This window comes from Podarcis pityusensis, assembly GCF_964106645.2.
Source record: "Podarcis pityusensis genome assembly, chromosome: 14".
Taxonomy (NCBI): domain Eukaryota; kingdom Metazoa; phylum Chordata; class Lepidosauria; order Squamata; family Lacertidae; genus Podarcis; species Podarcis pityusensis.
Window position 1 is genome coordinate 25,464,464 of NC_138039.1, and position 22,078 is coordinate 25,486,541.

Genomic DNA, 22,078 nt, shown 5'->3' on the forward strand with positions numbered 1-22,078 from the left:
TGAATCTTTCAACATTCAGCTTCATTGAATGCCCACAAACTCTAATCCTAACCCACTGCCCCCACTCCCAGGTCCCTTACTGCCTGCCCACTTCCCTGCTTGCAACAGGTGATTTTGCTTCCATAATGGCAGCTCTATGGGTCTTCCACCCCCACCCTTTCTCAAGGACTCTTCGCATCCTTGTTCCTTCAGGCAGGATGCACTATGTAAAGAGCCTTGGGGCTGATGACTCACTCACTCTGCAGGAATATTGAAATGGTTAAGCTGCTTCTATGCCACCTAGGGAAATGAAATTAGGCCTGCGTAGAGTCCAAGGTACCTTGATGACTAGAAGAGCCTGAAAGGGGGATGTGGCTGCCTCTTTCCCTCTGCACAGGATCATGAAGTGTGCCAGGCATTGGCTAAGGTGCTCCTATGCATGCCAGACAAGCAGGGCTGTTGCCCTGCTCATTCCACAAGGAATGTCTGAAAGGAGGGATTTGAATCAGAGGCAGCCAGTGTGGTTGTGGTTGGACTCCATCAGCCTTAGCCAGCATGACTAATGGTCAGGGATGATGGTGGTGGGAGCTGTGGTTCATCTGGGCAGCACCACATTGGCTACGTCAGCCTTAAGAAGGCTGGACTAGCTAGACTGGCACTGCCAGTCAGCTCCATTGCTCTTACACACATTTCCCCATTTTTTTGCTGGGAATGCACAACTTCACACAGTAGAGCATCAGCCTTGATCATGTTCTTGTCTATAAAGCAGGAGGCTCGTTCTTGTGGCTTCCCTCCCCCCCCCCCCGCAACTTCCTCAGTAGTGACAAATTGTTCCTGAAGCATGAACTTTCTACAGGCTGAAGTTACAGCCAATGCTGTCAAGTGAAGGAGAATTGTTGCTATAAAACAATCCATTTAGAAATCCGTCTCTCTCTCTCTCTCTCTCTCTCTCTCTCTCTCTCTCTCTCTCTCTCTCCTTTCCCTATTGTTATCCGTGTATCCGTCAGTAACTATAGTAACCAAGCTCTAGACTTCTGGCATGCAAATAGGAAGCGCTCTCTCTGTCTCCCTTCACTGAACCGGGGCTCTCCCTATACATCTCTACCACCCCAGAACATTAATTGCCAAGAAGATCATTGCAGGTCCCAGTGGACAAATTAAACTCTCTGTGTGTGCTTATATATAATGCTATAGGCACTCCCTAAGCCCTCGCCTAGCCAGGCTCACATTTCAGAAAGCAAAACTGAAGGGGGGGGGGAGAACTGAAGGCCAATGGTCTTCCTCTATTGCTCGTCCCCAACATGTGATATTCAAGGGTAGACTGCCTCTGAATAGGGAGGTTCCAGTTAGCTAACATTATTATTTCTGTCTTTTTCCCATCAATTTGCCTAATACTGAAGGCACAAGGGGAAGGTACAGGGGCTGAGACTGGGTGTAGCAAACAACAATACCAGCTGAATTAGGCATGACCTTTCCCCCCCCCCCATCTGGGCCTCTGGTTGGCTACTGTGAGAACAGGGCGTTGGATGTGATGGGCCCCCTTTGGCCTGATGCTGTGTCCTTGTCTTTTAGACAGAAATTGGTTTTTAAAGCCAGATTCATATTTTGAAAAGCCTTCTTCAGCTACCCATACAAGCTCCTGTACTTCCTGTCTTTTCTCCAGTTGCAAACGCTTCCGAAAGCAGCTCATTTCCCCTGGATAATCACCTGGGCTGCTGCCATAATCTCTGGCGCTGTCCATTGTAACCAAACACCCTTGTCTACACATGCATAACTGCTGCACTCTTATGCTCAAGGAACAAATACTAGGATCAGGCCTGGGCCGGGACATTTTGCCACTAGAGGCAAAGCAGAAGATTGTTCATCCTCCACCTTGTCATCCTTGTCAGCCCTTTTGCAGCAGGTGTGGGCATGACAGGTGCACAGCAGAGGAGAAAGCAGCAGCCAACAGGCACATGAGACAGAGTTGCCACCTCTCCCAGCTGCCTGGAGCTTGCTGCCCAGGGGTAACTGCCTCAACTTGCCTCATAGGCAGGCAGGTCCCAACTAGGATCCTCAGTCAAGGACCCTAGTGCACCCTGCCAAACATCATGTTTTCCAAGTTGGAAAATTAGAAAGGAGAGAAACCAAAGTGCAGAAAATCAAGTATGATGCCTTCCCTCCAAAAGACAGGTATGCCTTAAGACTTAAACTTCCTTAGAGACAGAGTAGGGAGTGCAGAGGTTACCGTATGTCCTGCAGCTCTGCTCAGGACTCCTGAGAACATTCCTGTGGTCTCTGCTTTCTTACACTGGGTAACTCAGCCTTTCCAGGCCTATTGAGACCTTTCAGTTCCAAAACACTCCAAAGACTTCCAACAATGATGGGCCTGGGTGGTGCTGTGGGTTAAACCACAGAGCCTAGGACTTGCTGATCAGAAGGTTGGCGGTTCGAATCCCTGTGATGGGGTGAGCTCCCATTGCTCGGTCCCTGCTCCTGGCAACCTAGCAGTTTGAAAGCACGTTAAAGTGCAAGTAGATAAGTAGGTACCACTCCAGCGGGAAGGTAAACGGCATTTCCGTGTGATGCTCTGGTTTGCCAGAAGCAGCATAGTCATGCTGGCCACATGACCTGGAAGCTGTACACTGGCTCCCTCGGCCAATAAAGCAAGATGAGCGCCGCAACCCCAGAGTCAGCCACGACTGGACCTAATGGTCAGGGGTCCCTTTACCTTTACCTTTAACTCCTCCCTGTCGCAAGCAGGCAGCTTCTTCCTGCTCCCTGGACACTGAGCCATCTATTTCCCCTTAATAACACCAGCCATCCCGATCCCTGCATATCAGAGTTAAAATCTCATTATTATGAGCAGAGAGGAGAGTTTTGTGCAATAAATTCTTTGAGGGGGAAATGGAGTGAGTGGCACAAAGAGAATTTATGAACTTGTTAATCCTCTTCCAGGAGGATGTTCTGCTCTGTCCTGAGGGGAGCCGGCACTGGGGTGGCAATGAGCCCCATGCTGAGTGGCAAGCAAGCATGATGTGACACTAGCCATTAATCAGCCAGCCTGGGAAGCACAATGCAGCTCAGGAGGAGACAGGAAACCCCCACTTCCAACCTTCTTTTGAGTGAGTTATTTTGGGTGACTAATCTCCATCCCAAGGAGGAAGGAACAGACGCATTTATGCAGGCCTACCGGTAATTCCTAGAATCAATAAGGTTGAGCACAGCACAGGCCCAGGGAAAGGATCCCACGTCCCCATTGGGTTGCTGAAGGAAGAGGCATCCATCCTGAGGAGCTGCTGTTGCTAGTTTGGCTGTAGACTCCTGCACCATTCATTTGTTTTATTATTGCATTCATAGTCTACCTTCCCTGCAAGGAGCTCAAGATAACGTACAAGGTTGTGCTCCTTTCCATTTTATCCTCACAACAAGCTTTTAAGCTGAGAAGGAGTGTGGATGGCCCAAGGTAACACCCGGTGAGCATCATGGCTGAATCAGAATTTATGAGCATCTGGCTCCTGGTCCAGCACTCTATGCCAGATGGGGTCTCAGTGACACTTGTGGGTGAACAGGGGAGCTCAGTTTAGGACCAGAGAATGTGGAGTTCACAGGAGGAGGAGGAGGAGGAGGAGGAGGAGAGAGAGAGAGAGAGAGAGAGAGAGAGAGAGAGAGAGAGAGAGAGAGAGAACAGTACCATAATTGCCACCAACACATCCTCAAATCCTCCCAGCAACCTGGACACACAAATGAGATGCATGTAACATCTACCAGGTATCTGTTGATGGGCTGGAGGGACCATTGTTCTGAGGCATCATCTTGTCTGTAGCCTTGGAGGTGGCAACCACAGCTTCTCCAGAGAGGCTAAAGTACCTCACAAGAAACCAGGGACCCAAACAGGAATGAGTTTCCTTCAGGATCAGCTGCAGTCCTCAAAACACATCAGCCTCTGCGTCTGTTGCAAGGCAAGTCCCAGTCATGCTCAGCTCCAGGCCAGACTGTTATTAGCGAGCCCATTAACTTGATGGGTAAACATGCAAACAAACACCTGTGTGCTGAGACAGCGAGCAGAGAGGATGATGACTAGCGCATTACAGGAGCAGATGGCCCCCATCCATCTCCACCCACAAAGAGCAGCCCCCGTGTGATCCCTAGGGCTTTGCAATGCCCTCTCCCCCATACACACATCCCTGTGCAAATTCCACCTCTGTTTTTCTTGGATACACACACTGGAGCCCCTTGGCACAGGCTCCCCGGCAACCACTCAGGCACTCAGCTTTGAAGGCGGCAAGGGGTCCATCGCCTGGCCCAGCTTCCATGCTGAATGGCCTGCAACAGATTGTTAAGCTACTCTGCTTAGCAAGGCAATTACAGGCAGTGAATTCAAATAGTAATGAGAGAACAATGGAAACCTGCCATCTGGACTCAGGCTGTGCAGCTTCCGACCAAAAGAGGTAAGGCCCTAGGAGGGGGCTGGGGGCCTCTCGGTCCATTGGGGTGGGGTGGGGTGCTCTTCTGGAGATGTTGTTTGGAGAGGACGAGTCAGCAGGAGGCAAGCCAAGGGGGCAACAGCTGAGGTCTGTGTTTAGAAAGGCTCTTGTACATTCATGTAAAGCATTTATACATCAATGCTGGTAGTGACCAGGAATGGAACTTCTTCTGACTACCAGATGCTTAGGACAAAGAGCAGGGGGAAGCTGGCTGGACTCTTGCCCTGGTTCCTCAGAGTATCTGGCAAGACCCACACAGAGACAGATGGCTGGAGAGAGGGGGGTGAAGGAGAGATGGAGGGAGGGGGGATTGTTTGCCTTATCTAGAAGGGCCCCTTTGGCCCTTTCTCTTTCTCTCTTTATGCAGCAAAGTTAAACTATGGAACTCATGCCTGCAGGAGGCAGTGATGGCCATCAGCTTTTGGATGGCTTGAAGAGAGGATTGGAGAAATACACAGAAGAGAGAGTTATCACTTGCTACTAGCCACAGTGACTATGCTCTGGTCTCAAAGGGCCCCAAAACGAGTTTTTAAAAATTAGACAAACTTTAAGACAGTATGAGCAGCTCACCAGGGGAACAGTCAGTCTTGGAAGATAATATCTCCACTATGCCAGAGGCTCTTAAGCTTTTTAAGCAGGGCCTGGGTGCTGTGCGTTCTTCCTGGATTGGCATGGGGCTGGACCTTATAAACTTGTATAGTTTTGTTCATATAATTGATCAACTTGGTCCAATGAGGCCAGGCATCTGTCTGGCATTCACCTGATTGGAAACTGTATGGCAACTAGGGCAGAACGGAGAGAGCATTTGGCTGTCCCTGGGATTTTTCTATTGCTAACCCTGGAAAAACTTGAAAGCAATAAAGAAATGTAGCAGAAATGCCACCCAGGGTATCCACAGTGTACGTGGTAGCAACCCCTGTGTTGCCTCTTGTTACTCTGGTTGAATCTGTTCAAGAAGAACCGCTCTTTTAAAATGCCCTGCAGATGTAACCAAAGGAGGACAAGAGATGGCGTCTTTAAACATATTTAATTGCCCTGTCAAACTGACAATTCTGGAACTAATTATTGAGAAGACAATACCAGATACACTGAAGAGCACATCAACAGTGTTTTTATGTAATTATGCAATTTAATGAATTGAAAGTTACAGTAATGGATGATTGCTGGTTAATTAGGGACTCCCTCTATGCTAATTGGGCCATTTATTTTCAAGTCACGATATTCCCTTTTCCAACTCTCCTTCCTCAAAAATAGGCCTGGCATTGCCTGTTGGGAGAGGTCAGAGATTAACTCCATTGGGTATAAAAGGCTCTGCTCTCCCTGTTGAGATGAGGACCGGCCTCCAACACTCTTCTCTCTTGAAGTTTGGGCTTCCCTTTCTTTGCCTTGGCTGATTAATGCGGACCTCTTGCCTTGACTTAACAATGCAGAAGCTTTATAGCACAGGAATTTCTGCTCCTCTTTGAATTAAGCCTGGCTGGGTATCACAATGGTCTCGGGCACAAAACACTTTCGCTCCTCCTCCTCCTCCCTTCTAGGTGATACAGTTTAATCTTTTGCAGGAAGGGGAACAAAATATGGACAGGCGGGAAGCCTGAAGCTGGGGTGGGGGGTGTTGCTGAGATGTTCCTTGGAACCATCCCAGGCCATGGAATCTGGCAGCTCCAGTTTCTTCTCTCCTGCCCCCACCCTACCCATGTACCTTTCTGGCTCAATGTGTTGGGGTCTAGGAGGCAGGCACTTTGATGCTGATGATGTGAAAGATGCTGGCTGCCTTCTGCTCCTCCAGAGGCTTGCTCACCATCCCACCCTGCCTCCCAGGGAGCTGCTGAGTTTCTCCCAAGCCTCTGCAGGCAAAGAGAGCAGAATCTGATGCTGCAACAGGAACCCAAAGTACAAGCTGAATGGCACCCAGGCCAGTTTCATGTTCTGGAGTGAGTGAGAGGTGGGGAGGGGGAGAAGCAGAAACAATTTGAGGGCTACTTTCAAACGCAGCAACTGCAAGCAGCAATTAGGGCTCTTGGACTTTATCAGCTGCAGTAGCAACGGTCTATTCTGGGTCCAGTTCTAAGATGCACAGAAGAGGCAGCAGAGACAATATCTGTTGTCGGAACGCACTTGCTTGTTTCCAATTTTCTGCAAGATTGCAAAGACCAGTTCTCCTCTGCCGGGCACAGAAAATGGTCAAGGCAAAACAAAATCACATTCTAGTCTGAGAGGGACATGGTGAAAAAGTCCTAATAAGGTACAATGACCTGATGAAGACCCACCAAGGATATGTGAGTGGCCAGGAGGACAGACTGGCCCTGAGAAAGGGGAGCAAGAATTGGCTGGAATCTTTGCGCTGGAAGCATCGTTCTGTATGTCTCCTGGGCTTGTCAGAGGGACTCTTCAGAAGACTGGGTAACAAACCACAGCCCTTGGAAGAATGAGGAGATCCTGGCCTAGTGGTGGCCCTGGAAGTAGGGGAACGACAGTGAGATCCGGCATGGTGGTCCTGTTGCTTCATAGTGGAAGCCCCACAGGGAATTGTGACTCTACACACACCAGATACTTAAAGCATATGACTGCTGCCTGATCTCTCAATAGCCTTTGATAATCATCAACCATGGTATCCTGCTAGACCGATTTAGTGAGATAGATATCAGCCCACTATGCATTACAATGGTTCTATTCTTATCTTCAGGGTCATGTCGCAGAAAGTAGCACTCTGTGAGTGTTCCTCAGCCCCCTGGCACTTGTGTTTTGGAGCGAGGTGTCATCAGTATGCTAAGGACACACAGATATATATATCTATAACATCTAATCAGGAGAAGCTGCAGACGCTTTCTGGATGCAGTGGTGGACCAGATGAGGGCCAATAAACTCTTGGAATCCTGGGAAGACTGGATCTTTGGGTGACTGGTTCCCATGTTCGGGAAATTGGCAACTTATCTGTTCTGGATGGGATTACACTCCCTCTGAAGGAGCAAGTACGTAGTCTGGGGTACTCCTGGGCACATTTTGGCCCTAGAGGCCCAAGTGTCCTCCGTGACTAAGAGTGCCTTTTACTAGCTTGATCTGGTTTTACCAGCTATGACTGTTCCTGGACAGGGATAGCCTGACCATTGTAGCCCATGTGTTGGTAACCTCAAGGCTGGATTACTGCAATGTGTTCTATTTGGGGCTGCCCTTGTGTCTGGTTCAGAAGCTCCAACTGGTGTAAAATGTTGTGGCCAGGCTGCTGACGGGAGTGTCTGTTTGAGAACACATGATCCAATCGTTAAGACACCGGCTGTCCATCTACTTACTGAGCCAGGTTCAAAGGCAGCCCATCTAGTCCAGCACCTGATTCTCACAGTGGCTGACCAGTTGCCCCAAAGGTAAACCTGCACACAGGACCCAACACAAGAACATTCTCCCCTCCTGTGGGTTCCAGCAACTGGTATTCAGAAGCTTTGCGGCCTCCAACTTGTGGAGCCACGGCATAGGCCTTACGTCTAGGAGCCATCAATTGCCCTCTCCTCCATGAATTTGTCCAGTCCTTTAAAAAGGCTTTTTAGAGTGGTGACCATAACTGTCTTCTGTGAAAGTGAGTTCCATAGTTTAACTCTGTGCTGCATGAAGGACTTTCTTCTATCTGTGCTGAATCTTCCAAAATCTAACTTCATTGGATGTCCATCTCCAGATCATTCACAGAGGGTATCCATACCCTCCAACATTTCTCCAATGAAAATAGGGATTTCCTAAGGAAAAGCAGGACATTCTGAGATCAAATCAGAAACCAGGATGGCTTCTGTAAGTCTTGTATTGTCCCTGGAAAATAGGGACACTTGGAGGGTCTGTATTATTAGGCATCCCTATTTTCATTGGAGAAATGTTAAGAGTGTATGCCTATCTGGTGAGCTCTAGGGCACTAGAAGTGATCTGAAGCAGCACAGGAGATGCTGGCAGGCTTGGGGAGGGGGAGCAGCAGCAAAAGGCTGACTCTGAGAGATGCTGCAGCCACCTGCGCTGCTCCCCACACCCGCTTCCACAGCCACTCACCTTTCCAGTAGCACCAGTCATTCCCATTCCCAGTTGCAGCCCCCTTCCCTCCCTGCCACCCCACCCCACTAGGGGTGCACAATCCCTCTTCCTATCGGGACTTGCACCACCACCATATCTCTGCCAAGTAGCATAATAGGGCCATAAAAGAAAATGCAGGGCAGGGGAGGGGAAAGCATGATAAAAAGCAGCAGTTACATTTAACAAGGTGGAGGGGAAGAGAGGAGCCTCTTGGCACAGAAGTCGCTTTGCTTCCCTGGAATTTCAAGCCAGCAATGGAACTGCCTCCACCAAGACTTGGAGGACTCCACGGGGGGGGGGGGGAATGCAATGCAGAGCCCCCTCCCTCAGGGCTAGGATATGGGTGCACTGGAGGCCAGCTCACTCCTCCTTACCCTCAGCCCTCCCAGAGGCAGCCGGTCTTTGGCATCTAAGCCCCACTTGCTCCTGATTCATTTGGACTGGAGAAATCAGAGCAGTTTGTTCAGGTTTCACCAAGATGGGGAGGGAGGGGCACCTTCATAACAGTGCTCTTGCCCAGGTGTCATTTGAGTGGGTGCCCCCTTTGTTCCTCTCAGAGGTGGCAGTGGGGCAGAGGGGTGGGGGGCAGGGGGCCCTCGGGGGCCCTGGGTCCAAGCAGCTGAGGGTTTGGTCAGACTGCTTGATTGGCAGGCTGGAAGGTTGGCAGCCTCTGGCTAGCAGCGCCAGGTTAAAGAACCAGTCTGATGTGGTTTGCACAGCTCTAACAGACACCTGTAAGCCCACCTCATCCTCAGGAAAGGGGAGTGAAAAGGAAGGGAGGTTCCCTATCTCAAAAAACAGTAAATCCATCAACAATTAACTGTTGGGAGCTCTGGTGATGAGCTTATATTGTGTGTGTATTTACATAAGTCCATTTCCCCTCCAGCCGCAAGCTCCTTTTCCAACACAGAAGAGAAAAGCAGTTTGAGGAGAGGGAAGATGAAAAAGACAGCAGGGGTGGTGCCTTTCTGATGTGTAGAATCTTAGAAATGTAGGATTGGAAGGGATGCCAAGGGTCATCTAGTCCAACCCCCTGCAATGCAGGAATGAGAGGGTGTCTGAAAGGGCAGGGGGGCTGAAAGGACATGGAAAGCCTGGCCTCTCCCTGGGACTTGCCATGGGCTACCCTCTCCTACAGAGCACAGTGATCATTTGAGTATATAAGGGCAGGGATGAGATGGTATTTCAGGAATCCCAGCTGCAAGCTGGGCTTCGACTCTTCTATGGATCTAGCCTGGGGCTCCATTTCTGCACCTGCTGCTCCACCAGACTCAGGCTTCTAAAATAGCACATATGGACAGCAAAAAGGAAGCTTCTCAGAGCAACCAGTCCTAGGCAGAGTGGGCAGGAAGATTCTCCCTGCAAGGTTTCAAAGCATGAATTTAAGAGTCGCATATACACCAGACCTTCAAAGCACATTCAGAACACAATTTCCCCCTGAAGAATCATGGGAACTGTGGTTTGTTAAGGGTGCTGGGAACTCTGTGAGGGGTAAACCACAACTCACAGCATTCTTGGGCGTAGGCAGACTGTGCTTTAGAGGTCTGGTGTGTATGCAACCAAAGAAAATGCCTTTAATAAAGTTATATATTCCTTTACATGACAGGGTTACAGTCTAGGAAGTGCTGGAGGCTAAGTAGAAAATGGGGCATCTGTTTTACATTCCAGCTGGGCATCTTCTGTTACCCAGAATTTCTACCTACCCCATCTATTAAAAAAAATATGGATATCAAGAGGTTCCTATTGGAATTCCATTTCACTCTCTCACAATGCTATTGGATTATGCAGATGTGGAACCTGCTTCATACAGTTACAAGAAATTGAGCCAACTTTGCTCAGCACAGGGGGGACCAGAAACCTTTTAATGCAGGTGAAATGGGGGCACAAACTCTAGGACGCTCCCGTGATGTGCTCATTTTTTGCAACAAGAGTCATATTTGGACAGCAAATGAAAAAGAAGAATCCTCTCTTACAAGATTGGTGGCTATTCATAGTGAAGTTGAACAATAAGCAATCTACTTATATTCAATCACAAATTTACAAGAGAATATATACATATTAATGGAGGGATGCAATTTGTTCTTGAATATTTATGGTGAAAATATTGATATGGAATGACTAATGGGGTAGGAAGGAAGGGAAGGGGGACATTCTTAATTTTTTTTTTGTACTGAGAAACGTTTTGAACGTCAGAATGATTTTGCTTTTATTGTTTTTGTAAAAGTCTTCTCATTTAAAAAAAATAATTGTGGGGGCCATCTGCACACACAGGTTTGGGTCATGCACAGTTTCAGTGGAAGGTTTGCAAGCTTTGTGATCCAGACCTAGAACCACTGTCAAGGGGCTGGAAGGCACCACAAAGGCCACCTGGTCCAATCCTCTGCCTAGGCAGGAAATCATAGAATTGTAGTGTTGGAAGGGACCCCAAGGGTTATCTAGTTCAACCCCCCACAGTGTCCAGAAACCCCTGACCAATGGCCATCCATCCTCAGTTTAAAAACCTCCAATGAAGGAGGTAAGAGATGTTCGACTGTGGAATGGATTATGTCAGAAGGTGGTAGACTCTCCTACCACCTTCTGACATAGTCCATTCCACAGTCGAACATCTCTTACCACCTGAAAGTTCTTCCTAATGTTTAGTCAGAATCTCCTTTCTTGCAATTTGAATCCATTGGTTCAGGCCCAACCCTTCGGAGTTGCAGGAAACAAGCTTGCTTCATCTTCCATGGGACAGTTCTTCAGATGTTTGAAGAAGGCTATCACATCACCTCTTACTTTCCTCTTCTCCAAGCTAAATGTCTCCAACTCCCTCAGCCGCCTCTCGTGCTGCTTGGTTTCCAGATGCCTGATCAACTTGGTCACCCAACTCTGCATGCCTTCCAGCTTGTCAATGTCCTTCTTCACCTGTGGTACCCAGAACTGGACAACATACTCCAGGTGGGGTCTGACCAAGGAAGAATAAAGTGGTACTATTGCTTCCCTTGATCTGGATACTACACTTCTATTGATGCAGCCTAGAATTCCATTAGCTATTAGCTCTGCTGCAGCATCCCTGAAGTGGCCAGGAGAGGCCTGTCGCTCTTGGGCCATCACCACAGCTCCCACAGCACCCGCTTAACCTCAAGGAACGAGTGTCATCTTTCAGCAAATATGAGGGTGAGAGAGTCAGCCAGGAGTGAAGGCCTCACAGCAGCCACTCTGGATGTGGCACCCTTGGCTCTTGGGAGGTTGAGCAGAGGTTGCCAGTTTCCTTGGGGTCCCTTCCCATCAGTGCCAGTTCCCCATCACTGCATTAACGAGAGCACTGACAGGTTCCTGAACTTCTTGCCTTCTACCAGGAAGGACTGGCAGCTCCTGCTGTTGCCCTTTCTCTGGGCTGTCAGATCAAATTGCTGCTAATTGACCAACGTGCCTTCCCTCTTGCTCAAGCTATTAGCACTCGCACAAAGACAGGAAATTGATATTAATTGCCTGTGACTTGGTGGCATCACAAGACACCCAAGCAACACTTGGTCCCTTTGGGAGGGCCTGGGGAGGAGAATTGGGAGATGGAGACCCAGGGGGAGCTGCTGCTGCTGCTGTTTCCCATGGAATACTTGGGAAAGAAGAAATCAGTCCCATCATGTGAAAAGGAAATAATCATATTTCAGTTGCCACAGAATGCTGTGGTGTCCACCAACATGGGTGACTTCATCAAAGGAATGAGGGTGAGGCTGGAGACAAGCTCTCAGAAAGGTGACAGGCTATTGCCTTTGGAAGAGCACTTCCCCAAGAAGTACAACAGAGAAAGCCATTGAGACAGGCCTGACCATTTCTGAGATGTCAACAGACATCGATTCTTCTCAGATGTTTGCCTTGGACAAGGGAGAGTGGTTCCCTTGCAGCCTATGCAGCCAGGAACAGAACAGGGCCAAGAATGAGTGAGGCAATGAACACAAGGACTGCCTGAATGCACGGAAACAAAGAGAAGCAAGGTCTCTTCTGCAACAGATGCAATTCTGCCATATTGCCTCTGGATTCTAGTTGCTGGGAATCAGCAGTAGGTAGAGTGTGCAGTTGATGCTGTTGCACTCAGGTTCTGCTTGTGGGAACAGTGGGAGCAGATGATGCTGGACTAGGCTGGCCCTGCCTTGGGTTTGATCCAGCTGCCACCAGGCTCTCCTGATGCTCATGGTCCAAAGCCTTGCCTGTTTGGCAGCCACATTTCCATGCATGTGGTTTCCTTTCCAGGTCATGTCCATAAGAAGGAACTGTGGCTGAGAAGCATTGAAGGTATGAGGGGAGGAGGTGAAAGATGAGAAGTGATTTTCATATGTGGTGGTCTTGCAATAAGGTTAAAGCTTACTGGGAAATGATGTATAATGAATTGAAAAAGATGTTTAAGATAACACATGTAAAAAACAAACAAACCAACAACCCAGAAGCTTTTCTCTTGGGAATTATCGGATCAGAACTACCTAAACAGTATAGAAATTTATTTATGTATGCAACTACAGCTCCAAGAATGTTTTTTGCCCCAAAATGGAAAGAAGTCCCAACAAGAGAAGAATGGCTACAAAAACCAATGTATTATGTAGAAATTGAGAAACTTACCGGAAGAATTAGAAATCGAAACAACAAACTTTTATAAATGAATGGAAATGGTTTATTGAATATTTACAAACAAACTGTAAACAGATTAAGATATTGGCAGGATTATTGTAATAACTTGCAGCTTCAAAAAACATATATGAGAACAGATGAATAAAAGTCAAGATATCTTGGAATATGCAGGGAATGATGAAAATAAATTTAAGGAACCGCAGAAAGAGGAGGAAGGAAGTCGAGGTTCGAAATGTTAGAATTATTGTTGAACTATTGTTGAAATGTATATAAATGAAAATTATAGTGTGTGTGTGTGTGTGTGTGTGTGTGTGTGTGTGTGAATGAAAGATGAGAACTGAAGGGGGTGGAGAAAGAGGCAGGCAGGCAGGACAAGGAGGAAGCAAGTGGAAAAAGAAGCAGAGGCCCAGGAGGAAAGGAAGCAAAATTGCCGGGCAGCTCATCAGTTTAATTCTAACCCCTCTTCACTCTTGCACAGTGACAGTAAAAAGAAGCATTGACTTGGATTATGATTCCACAGTTACAGTGCAGTCAAGAGATGAGGAGGGCAGCCAGGGAGCCATCTGGTCTGGTGGTTGTTATGGAGACATTTCAACTCGCTAAGCCTGAGGATGTGGACAGGTTACTCGGAAATACAGCCTTCAGTGTGCATCTTTGGATCTTTGCCCTTGGTGGCTAATTAAAGTTTGAAGCCATAAGGGACGCCCTGGTCTGAGAGAGGAAACTAGCTGAAGGGCTCAAGTTGGCAGGAAAGATTAGAGGCTGCAAAGCCAGTTGTGCCTTAAATTGTCCTGACTGCTGTTGTCATTCTGTGCATTTTGCTAGAACTGGAACCATCCGTAGAATTTCCCTTTCCCATGGCACTTCCAGGTTGGGCAAAGAGTTGCTTTAATTACTATTTAGGTCAGAGGCGGTTTATTCCCCTCCTGGTGGCCTCCCTGCATGCCTGTGGCCTTTCTTGGCTCCAGCAGGTGTCTCATCTTGGATCTTCTGAACCACCTTCACTAAAGCACCAACCTGGGCAAGGCTTGAGTGCATTTTGCATGAGGAGAGTAGCCCATGCAACCAGCTGCTGCTGAGATGCGCATGGCTCCTGGGACAGGTGTGGGACAACATCAGGCCTGTGTGGCTGCCAGCAGCAGCCTCTGCCAGCTCCACCCCCACGGCTGAGCTTGCCACGCTGCAGCTGGCCTTAAAAAGTGTGAAAGAAGCCCAAATCGAGAGATGAGATTGCTTTTCTGCCATTCCTGCTGCTTTGTTTCAGTGGGAGCAGAAAATCAAACCAGAGCTAACATGATCAGCATGTGCGTGGTCAATTCCTCCTGAACGCTGTGAAATTGCATGAAAGATTGGATCAAAGCCACAATTGGTACAGTGCTTCGTAATGACTTTGCGGGTTGCTTGAACAGGGTTTTAATTTTATGTTTATTATTCGGAGACCAGCCGAGCCAGGCTCTGCCCGGGCTGCATGGAGCATGCCTTCCTCTGCATTCGTGCTGAGGAGACACAGGCAGCCGCTGAAATATTATGGGGCAGCTTTATTTGAGCTCATTGTCTCCTCGGGCTTTGCAGCAAAGAGTGAACTTAATTAAAATCAATGGAGAGAAAGTATTGAATAAACAACACAATATGAATATTATCAGCATCTTCCCCTCCCAGCCCCATCAAGAATGACAGGCCTGTGGCTGCACAGCTGGGCTCCCTATGCTCAAAGGAAGAGCCGCACTTTGAAGAGGGGCTTATTCATGGGAGGGGGCTGCTTGCCTCCTCTTCTCTTCTCCTAACTCACCTCTCCAGGGTTGTCAGTAGCACATAGGAAGCAGTTCAGGCTGGTGGACAAGGCCACCACTGTGCCTGAGAGCAATTATTTTGCAGGCAGAAGGTTCAGGGTCCAGTCCTTGGCACTCTCAGAAAGGCAGGGCTATGGGAGGGACCTCTCTCTACCTGTGACCTTGGCAAAGGGAACCATACTGGTCAGCTGGATTCATGGGGGGTAATAAAACTAGCCAGGGTGACTATGTGCTACCTCCATTGCTGGAAGCAGTATTCTGTCTCTGAATAACAATTGCTTGGAATCACAGGTGGGGAGCCCAAAGAGTCCACAGGTCTACTGAGAGCAATCTCCTTGGGACACCTGAGGCCACAGTAAGGCAGCACAGAAGACCCCCAAGTGCCAGGCTGCATCAGAACAAGCCACATCAGCATCTCTGCAGGCCCATCGAGCTGGAGGAGTGACAGCAAGGCAGAGAGAGGGTGAGAAGACGACTCCTGGCCTTGCATTTCCTTACACGAGGCAGGAAGAGAGCTTCATCTACTTATTGTGATGGAGTGGGCTTTTACAGGGTAATCTTTGCTTGTTTTTCAGAAGGAAACAAGAGCTTTCCAGAATCACCTACATGCTTAAGCTGATGGCTTCTAAAGGTTTCGCAACAACTCTCAGTATTTCATGTAAACACAGAACACAGAGAGATTGAAAACCTCTTTGCTGCACCAAACGCCGCGTTCAAAAAATGTTCTGCCATGTGTATTTGGCAGCTTATGAGACAGAAAGTACAACCAGGCCTTTGATGAGTCTGGCAAACTGTTGATTTCATCACTCCAGCGTATCTCCCGCCCGGTTTCTTCCGCTTCCCGCATGGCTAAGTCCTGTATGCAGCCCCTTTCCTGAGGCCATTTTCATCTTGCAGCATTTTATCTGCCCCAGCAGCAGCAGCAGGAACTGACAGCTCTCCCCATGAGTGAAGGGCTTCACCACCTGCTGCTGACTTGAGGCCCAGCTCAGCTCTCTCCTCCTCCATTCCCCCTTGCATCTCCTTCCCTGGTTCTTTGCTTGGATTCCTCCTCTGGCTGCACCACACTGGAGCAACTCTGAGAGGATACATCTGTGCATTCCTCAGGGCAGAGGAAGCAAAGGCATCAGAGAGAGGAAGGGAACGCAGTTCCAGTGTGGGACTGGATCCTGCAGTCTTGCTCCCCTTAGGTGCTCCCAGCCCATCACTATTTTGGAGTGGAAATCAAATACATACTCGGAAATTCAAGTTGTGCAGTGGTGGTTGGTTGGGAGCTCTTGCACAACAAACCTGCTTCCCCAAAAGATCAGACTTTTCACAATAAGGAACATATGAATATAAGAAGCCCTGCTGGATAAAGCCAAAGGGGTCTGTCTAGTCCAGCACCCTTTTTCCATAGTTAGCAAACCTTCTTAACCTTCTTAGTAATTATCCAGGATGCTTAAGCAGACTGAAGCTTTGCCTTTTCATTCCTCTAAACAAAAGAATAGCACAGAAGTCTGTAATGTGAGAATAAAAATATTGTTTACTCACATAAAGCTTCAGACTTGGTTCAGCAGTAAGCAGTAGTGAAAATAAGACAGGCAGAAGACTTGCACATTACAAAATAGATGGCTGAGGTGAGGTCAAAATGCAGTCTGTGCTCAGGAGAACACAGGACTAGCATCCTTTCAGCTACATGGTGAAGAAAGAGAGTGAGATCTGAGCAGGGAGGAACTCTCCTTTTGTTACGTTTTCCCCGCCAAGACAAACAGGGGATGTGACCCCACAGAGTGCCCTCTCTTGAAATTTACAGGGGAACTCCATGTATCCTAACCCTTTGCTTATCCAGCAACACATGAAACTTTATTTGGACTGCATCATTATTTCCCACAATCCAGAGCCCTCCAGTATTTGCTGTCTAGGCTGACCAGGGTGATGGTGGAGGAGGTGATGCATCCTGACAAACCGCTCCCCAACAACCAAATATAATTACATCAGTTCCTAAGCAACCAAGGCAGAACCTACTGGATCAAGGAACAAGGGCCCCCTCTAGTCTAGCATCCTGTTCTTGCAGAGACCAACCAGATGCCCCAATGGTAAGCAGGATCTGAGGGCAACAGTAGCAACTCTCCCCTCCAGCAGTTTCCAGCCACTGGCAAGGAAAGCTCACCCCAAGGAAACCTTCCCAAATGACTCGGTTTCAACCTCCAGCTGTAGCAGTTTCTGGTGCTGCAGAAGTAAAAGGTAAAGGATCCCTGGATGGTTAAGTTCAGACAAAGGCGACTATGGGATGCAGCACTTATCTCGCTTTTCAGGTCGAGGGAGCTGGCGTTTGACCACAGACAGCTTTCCAGGTCATGTGGCCAGCATGACTAAACTGCCTCTGGCGCAACAAGACACTGTGCTGAGGGCCAGGGTGCACAGAAATGCTGTTTACATTTCTGTCATAGTGGTACCTGTTTAGCTACTTGCACTGGTGTGCTTTCGAACTGCTAGGTTGGTAGAAGCAGGGACAGAGCAACAGGAGCTCACTACCATTGCACAGATTCGAACTGCCGACCTTCTGATCAGCAAGCCTAAGAGGCTCAGTGGTTTAGACCACAGTGCCATCCACATGATGGTGACAGCAGTCATGAAATTAAAAGACGCCTGCTTCTTGGGAGAAAAGCAATGATAAACCTAGACAGCATCTTAAAAAGCAGAGACATCACCTTGCCAACAAAGGTCTGTATAGTTAAGGCTATGGTTTTCCCAGTAGTGATGTGTGGAAGTGAGAGCTGGACCATAAAGAAGGCTGATCGCCAAAGAATTGATGCTTTTGAATTATGGTGCTGGAGGAGACTCTTGAGAGTCCCATGGACTGCAAGAAGATCAAACCTATCCATTCTGAAGGAAATCAGCCCTGAGTGCTCACTAGAAGGACAGATCCTGAAGCTGAGGCTCCAATACTTTGGCCACCTCATGAGAAGAGAAGACTCCCTGGAAAAGACCCTGATGTTGTGAAAGATGGAGGGCACAAGGAGAAGGGGACAACAGAGGACGAGATGGTTGGACAATGTTCTCGAAGCTACTAGCACGAGTTTGACCAAACTGCGGGAGGCAGTGGAAGACGTGCCTGGCGTGCTCTGGTCCATGGGGTCACAAAGAGTCGGACATGACTAAATGACTAAACAACAACAACAGCCATCCACATCCCTATGTGCCGTAGAAGTAGTGGAGGAGAAAGCACATGAGGAAACCACATAAATGCAGTCCCTAGAGCAGCTTCAAAACTGGGGGGGGGGGGATATACAGGAGAACTATTGCCCTACCTTTATCCGTAATGTCTAAAGCAGAACTTTCCTATCTCCCCTACAGTGAGACAAGGAAACTGCCCCCACATCTCACCACAGGAGGATATGAGCCTTGTATTTGGGAGGCCAGGGATTAGAGCCTTCTGCAGGCTATAGGGAGTCCCAGCCTGCCCCACCCATGCTTTCTTCCCTGCCACTCTCAGTGCCTGAGGTCCACAAGCACTCACCTGACAGACCTCGTTCAGCAGCATCTGACCAGCATCTTCTTTTCAAAGACTTGCCATTTTGGGTTAGAAATCTGCAGGAACCTCTTCCAAAGCAATTAATTTCATAATCAGGCTTTTAACATTAGTGTGCCGCAGAGGCCATGTGGGAGTGGTTAACATTAGTGGTATTTAACTGGCGAAAAAATCATGGATCGTAAACCACTTGCAGAGACAAGCTATAAAAGGCAGCTTAATTGGTGGGCAAAAGGCCTCCAGGCTCTCCTGGCTGATTAACCGCAACAGGCGCACGGCCGTGCCTAAGTCTCTGGCCGCTGGCAACATGCCATGCTGGGGGAGCACATGGGCACAAGACAAATGGCCCATGGAGGGAGGAGGATGAGAGATCCGTGCCAGTCCTTTAAATAAGGCAATGAAGGCCCTTGATCACTTCTTCCAGTCGCCCTTAGGGAAAGGCTGCAGCTCAGTGATGGAGCACCTGCTTGGCATGCAGAAAGTCCCAGGTCCATTCCCCACTGGTGGAATCTCCAGGTAGGGCTAGGATACACTCCCTGCTTGAAGCCCTGTAGAGCTGCTGCCAGTCAGTGTAGACAATACTGAGCTAGATGGTCTGGCTTGGTGTAAAAAAGGCTCCTGGTGTCCCTGCTAACAGTGTTGGGGAAAGTGAACCTCCTCCTCCTCCCTCTTATTCTGCACAGCAGACCCAGATGTGCCCAAGAAAGGAGGGAGAGGTGGAGACACGGTTGGCATGGAACGAAAGGCATTTTTTATTCTGCAACAAGACCACTGTGGTTTTAGAAGGCAATTTGCATAAACAGGCCATGTGGCTATAAACAATTTCAGCTGGCATTTACATATAGAGTAAGCCACTCAAAATACAATTAAAGACGGTGCCAGGAGTGGGGGATGCGAACTCATGAAGAAGCCTTTGATTTACGCCCCAAATTCTGGCTAATTTCCCATCCAATGCCCACAGCACTGACCCTCTGGCTGTAGCAGGCTGGCTCAGTGGGCAGGAGGGAGGAGCCTCATTCATTGGTTGCGGAGGCATACCTAGGGTCTCTTGCACCCTTTGCAAGTAGCTGTATCAGTGCCCCCAGCAAGGAGCTGTATCAGCACCAACACCACCCCACACAAACTCACTTTAGCGCATGCCTTTATGCCACAGTGCAAGAAGGAAACAAAGCCTTCCCTTGTTTGATTTCACTGCAACAGCAATGGCATGATGCCATACACGTATACTTCATGCACCCCCTAGTCTGATAGGTGATTTTTGCAGCCCACCCTTGGGCCTGCACCCCTGGCAGGGGCTGGTTTCATCATCCCCCGGGTGTGCCTATGCTTGGCTGGTCTTTCTTCCCAAGCCACTTTCTCCCTTTTTTGTTTTTTTCAGCTCCCAACATGATCAAAGGCTCCCTTTTCAAACTGACCAGCATCTCAAGGGCAGCATTCCCTAAAGAGCACCCCCTAAAGGGTGGTCTTTAGCTTCAGTTCCTATTTCCCTTGGAGCTCCAAATAAAGGCACACCGCAAGGATTCACCTCCTGGCCATTTTGTGTACCGACACAACTTTGGATCTGGCTCACCAGTAGCAATGGGGGAGAGATTTTATCCTGTTCATGTTTAAATGCAAGCTGACCCAGCTGGCACTTTCCAAACCCCTGCTTGGTCTTCCTAGGAAGGTCCTTCACCAGGTCCCTTCTTGGAAGGAGACTCAAAGGATGGTGGTCAAGGGAGGGAGGGAGGGAGGGAGGGAGAGTTGGGAGAGCAAGACCTTTTCAGTTGTGGCTCGCCTTCTGTAGAATGCTTTCCCCAGTGGGGTCCACCTGGTGCCCTCATTGACATCTTTCCAGTGCAATTTAAAGCCTTACTTTCTTCCCAGGCTTTTGATAAACTAAGATTATATTTGTTATTAGTGTGCAGTCAAACCTTCCTGTGGTTGTTATGGGAGTTGTTGGCGGGGGTTGTTCTGCTTTGTAGTGTAATATATTTATTTGTGCTTGTAACAGTGTTATAAGTTGCTTGGAGACCTTCAGGTCACAAGTTAAATCAGTAAGGAAGTAAGGAAGGAAGGAAGGAAGTAAATGCCACACTTGAAAAGTCAGACTTCTCTGATTTTTACAATGTATTTTTTTCCAGCCAAGTGATGTGTACAATAATGAATATACTTGAGTAAAGTGTGCATAAATATGCATTTATCAATGGAAAATAACATACGACATTGCATTGTGTGAGAGGAAATTGCTTTGCAAAAAAAAGTTGTAGATTAGGCAAAATTGCATACAACAATGTGTCTATTAGGAGAAATTCAAACTAAAATGCTAATGAATTTTCATGAGGTCTTAAAGAAAATGCAACCCAATGTGGAAATGACAACTGAATTTAGGATTGGAAAAAACAAGAAACTGAGAGAAACCAAAATTGACATATTCACCCATCCCTTCTGACAGGTACATTTGGCTCCTTAGCAATAAATAGAGGAGTTTGGCTCCTTAGCAATAAAGGTTCCCTTTTCCTTCCTTAGAGGCCCTGCTGGGTCCTGCACACAGAACTGGATTGTCTTGGTCTGAAATGGTCTCTTCACATACCTCTGTCGTTCTCCCAAACCCCATACACATACACCTGTTATTTTGTTGAATCTATCCTATTCTGTTCCATCTGGGATGGTTTTCCTTGTTTTATCATTGTAACATTATTTATCTGTTTGTATAATTATGCTATAGTGTTGTGGCCTACCCTGAGGCCTTCTTCACAGGAGGTTTCCAAACAGAGGTTGGATGGTCGTCTGCTACGGACATTTCTGCTGTGATTCTTGCATTGCTGGGGGTTGGACTAAATGATCCTTGGGGTCTCTTCCAATTCTACAATTCTAGGAAGGAAGGAAGGAAGGAAGGAAGGAAGGAAGGAAGGAAGGAAGGAAGGACAGCACTAGCCCCAAGGCCTTCCCTGCTTGGGTGCCAAGAAGGTGGTGAGCCAGGATGCTTGTGGTTCCTTTCGTAGCACACATTCGCTTCTCCTGACCAAACTCCTGGCTGCCGCCACCGCCCTGGCATACCTCTGCAGCTCCTGCAGATGTCTCAGCTGTTCCTTCTCTCACTTCAAGGTCAGAGTCTTCGATGGCTAAAAGCTGAACAATTTTACATGTGTTCTAAAAATACGGCACTTTCTTTAAGCATCGGAACATCTTTTCAAAGGCCAACCATCCGCTCTGCATCTCGCTCTTTATTGCCACTTATCTCCAATCGCTGCCATTGTGCTTGTCCTGATCTCTGCAAAGGTGCAGCTGTAGCCTTGGAGTTTTTCAAGGGGAGGCACCGCGAAGATGGCGCTGTTGATCCAGGCAAGTTACGGGGTCTTTGTCATTTGCCGTGATGCTGCCGAAAGAGCTCAGCTCAGCCACTTTCCCAAATACCACCGCGCAGATAAAAAGCAAAGCTAAATACCATCGGTGCTCACTGACCCTGACATCCTCAGGAACCAGAAGTGCCACAGGCCGATGGGGCTACGCAGAGCTGTGCACACATTTTGGAGGCCAGCTGGGGGAGGGAGTGGGAGGCATAATAATAAGTGACTTGTCATTGGCCTGAGTCTCATGCCGGATGCAAAGAGGGGTCTGTGCACCTTCCAGAGATTCCTCAGCATCACAGGCTGCTCCCTCCCCATCACAAAAGAACCAAAGACAAGGGAAGTTGCAGA